At 41.7% G+C, this 3,963-nt stretch overlaps 1 non-coding gene across 1 annotated transcript; it reads right to left on the bottom strand.

Moving 5' to 3' along the window:
• Positions 1–1,499: 1,499 nt before the first annotated feature.
• Positions 1,500–1,572, bottom strand: trnav-aac (transfer RNA valine (anticodon AAC)). The gene has a single exon. It is a non-coding gene; the product is annotated as a tRNA-Val (tRNA).
• Positions 1,573–3,963: the final 2,391 nt, after the last annotated feature.

Raw genomic sequence — 3,963 nt, 5'->3', positions numbered from 1 at the left:
TTTCCAGATATGTTTGTTTGGATGGCAAATTATTAAAAACTGATGGTGCCTCGAATAGGGGAGGGAAAATAAACAAAACTTCCCATTTCTGTCTTAACAATAGTTAGGCACTGAGATGTGAACACATTGGCAAAGAAGGAAGACTAGAGCTAGTATTTATACAGCACTTGCAATGCCTTGGGTTGCCCCAAAGCACTTTACAACCAAATAAGTACATTTTGAAGTGCAGTCCTGCTGTAATATGGGAAATAAGGTAGCCAATTTGTGCACAGCAAGATCCCACAAAACAGCAATGAGATTGTGATCAAGTAATCTGTTTTACTGGTGCTGGTTGAAGGATAAATATTGGCCAAGACACTGAAAGAACACCCACAGCTATCTTCAAAAAGTGCCGTAGGAACTTTTATGTCCATCTCCGAGGGCAGACGGGTCTTGATTTAACATCTCATCTGAAAGAAAGGTCCTCTGACAGCACTACGTTGAACTGTTAGCCTGGATTGTCTGTTCAAGTCTCTGGAGTGGGGCTTGAAACCAAGACATTGAAATTCAGAAGCAATCAATAGTTGACACATCGCATCCATAATGTCAAAACACACATAATGATCACTGTTCACCATGCAGAATCAAACTTCAGGGTCAATCATTTAATATTTCAGTCATCTTTAAAATTATTTCTGAATCATGATACTATGGTGGTAATGTGCTACTTTAAATATTAATTTTAGAATTACATTTTTGCATTGCATTGACTATTCACAAATACTATAAATGTACTTCAGCAGGTCTGACAGCATCTGCGGAGAGGAACACAGTTAACGTTTAGAGTCCGAATGACTCTTCTTCATCAGTCATTTGGACTCAAAATGTTAACTGTGTTTCTCTCCGCAGATGCTGTCAGACCTGCTGAGTTTTTCCAGCTATTTTTTTTTGTTTCAGATTTCCAGCAGTTGCAGTATTTTCCTTTTATCTATAAATGTACTTAACTGCTCAGTTAGCTCAACAGTAATTTATAACCATGAAAGCTTGCATTACTTTAGGAACTGCCACTGAGACCATAAAAATGATATCCATGAATTGCAAAATTATTCTGGGTTATAATATAGTTTAACTTCACCATGTTAGTCTCCTGCTTCTTTTCTTGAGGTTTAATGATGGTGAAAATTTTTTAAAAATTATCTTGGTTTTTTGGACTCTTACTTTTCTCCAATTTTCTCTCAGTTTTTAAAAAACACCCCAAAATATTCAGGTTTTTAACATTGTCAATGAAAATAAACTTTAAAGGTCCTTATGGATTCTTACTTTTCTTTTTGCTGGTCATAGCACACACAATGTTAGAAATGGTTAGTGCCTTATCTGTTTCCAGAGGCTACAGAGAATCTGCATTACTGTATGATATGCCACCACATGATCTGATCTGCATTGATCATTGCTGTCACTGCCCTTGGATAAGCTTTAACGATGCAAATTATCCTCACCATTTAATGAGTAAGTTTTCATAATGTTTCTACCCGGTTTCGAACTGGGGACCTTTCGCGTGTTAGGCGAACGTGATAACCACTACACTACAGAAACTGCTGTACTGCCCTTGGATGGTGTACTCATTTCATAGATCAATTAAAGGGGTTAGAATTGATCATACATCCAGCATTCAACTGAATTACAAGCATTCTGTGGGGCTGTTTTACATTTGTCTGGCATCTGTGTTTGAGGGAAAATGCTGTGGATGTCTTTGTATCAGTGGGTTGTTATCAGAAATGCAACTTTAATGTTCTTTGTTCTCAGATAGTCAAAGGAATTTAATGCCATATCTTTGGACACCTTGGTAGCAGATAAATTAAAATCTACCCTGCACTCTGGTTCATAGGTGACATGAGGTTCACTGATGGGTGTAGGCCTTGATGATGATTACAAGGAAAATATCTTATGGAAGAAACCCAATAATATAAACTTAACACATTCATACAGTCGTAGCAGTGCCAAGTATCAATCAGTGAAATTAATCATTGACATTACAAGATTTCAAATTGTCCTTAATTCTAGTGTTTGCATCAAAGGTAATTTTGAAATAAGTTGTGATTCTTATTTTATTATCGTCCTTTAAATATTCACAAACATAGAAACATAGAAAATAGGAGCAGGATTGGGTCATTCAGCCCTTCGAGCCTGCTCCGCCATTCAATATCATGGAAGATCCTCTACCTCAATGCCATACTCCCGCTCTCTCCCCATACCCCTTGACGCATTTAGAGTCTAGAAATCTATCTATTTCCTTCTTAAATCTATTCATTGACTTGGCCCCCACAGCCTTTTGTGGTAGAGAATTCCATAGGTTTGCCAGCCTCTGAGTGAAGAAATTTCTCATCTCAGTCCTAAATGGCCTACCCTGTATCCTGAGACTGTGACCCCCTTGTTCTAGATCCCCAGCCAGAGGAAACATCATCCCTGCATCCAGTCTATCCATCCCTGTCAGAACTTTATAGGTTTCAATGAGATCCCTTCTCATTCTTCTAAACTCTAGTGAATATGGGCCTAGGTCAGCCCAATCTCTCCTCATACAACAATCTTGCCATACCAGGAATCAGGTATCATGAAGATATCATGAAGGAAGTCTGTCTTCCTTCTTCCTTAACCGAGGTTTTCCACCCACGGTGGTTCACAGGGCCGTCAACCGTGTCCGGCCCATCTCCCGCGCATCTGCCCTCACACCTTCCTCTCCCTCCCAGAACCATGATAGGATCCCCCTTGTCCTCACTTATCACCCCACCAGTCTCCGCATTCAAAGGATCATCCTCCGCCATTTCTGCCAACTCCAGCATAATTCCACCAACAAACACATCTTCCCTTCACCCCCCCCGGCGGCATTCCGCAGAGATCGTTCCCTCCGTGACACCCTGGTCCACTCCTCCATCACCCCCTACACCTCAACCTCCTCCCATGGCACCTTCCCATGCAACCGCAGAAGGTGCAACACCTGCCCCTTTACTTCCCCTCTCCTCACCGTCCAAGGACCCAAACACTCCTTTCAAGAAGATTTCACTTGCACTTCCCTCAATTTAGTCTACTGCATTCGTTGCTCCCAATGCGGTTTCCTCTACATTGGAGAGACCAAAAGCAGACTGGGTGACCGCTTTGCAAAACACCTTCGGTCTGTCTGCAAGCATGACCCAGACCTCCCTGTCGCTTGCCATTTCAACACTCCACCCTGCTCTCATGCCCACATGTCCGTCCTTGGCCTGCTGCATTGTTCCAGTGAAGCTCAACGCAAACTGGAGGAACAGCACCTCATCTTCCGACTAGGCACTTTACAGCCTTCCGGACTGAATACTGAGTTCAACAATTTCAGATCATGAACTCTCTCCTCCACCCCCACCCCCTTTCCGATCCCCCTTTTTTTTCCAATAATTTATATAGATTTTTCTTTTCCCACATATTTCCATTATTTTTAAATGTATTTCCATCCATTGTTTTATCTCTACCTTTTAGCCTATTTCGATCCCTTCCCTTCACCCCACCCCCACTAGGGCTATCTGTACCTTGCTTGTCCTGCTTTCTACCCTTAATTGGCACATTCCTTAGATAATATGACCACCTTCAACACCTCTTTGTCCTTTTGTCTATGACATCTTTTGGCTATCTCCACCTATCACTGGCCTCTATCCAGCTCTACCTGTCCCACGCCCCCCTTAAACCAGCTTATATTTCACCTCTCTTCTATTTTTACTTAGTTCTGTTGAAGAGTCATACGGACTCGAAACGTTAACTGTGTTCCTCTCCGCAGATGCTGCCAGACGTGCTGAGTTTTTCCAGGTATTTTTATTTTTGTTTTGGATTTCCAGCATCCGTAGCTTTTTGCTTTTATCTTACTGTTTAATTGACTGCCACTTCTCTTCAAGGAATGCCTACCTTGAAGAAGTATTGCTCTTCTCTCCGACAGGATTTCTGTCTCTCTCTTTTGCCTTGTTC

Source organism: Cetorhinus maximus, chromosome 17 (assembly GCF_964194155.1).
Source record: "Cetorhinus maximus chromosome 17, sCetMax3.hap1.1, whole genome shotgun sequence".
Classification (NCBI taxonomy): domain Eukaryota; kingdom Metazoa; phylum Chordata; class Chondrichthyes; order Lamniformes; family Cetorhinidae; genus Cetorhinus; species Cetorhinus maximus.
This window is presented reverse-complemented; position numbering and strand designations above follow the sequence as displayed.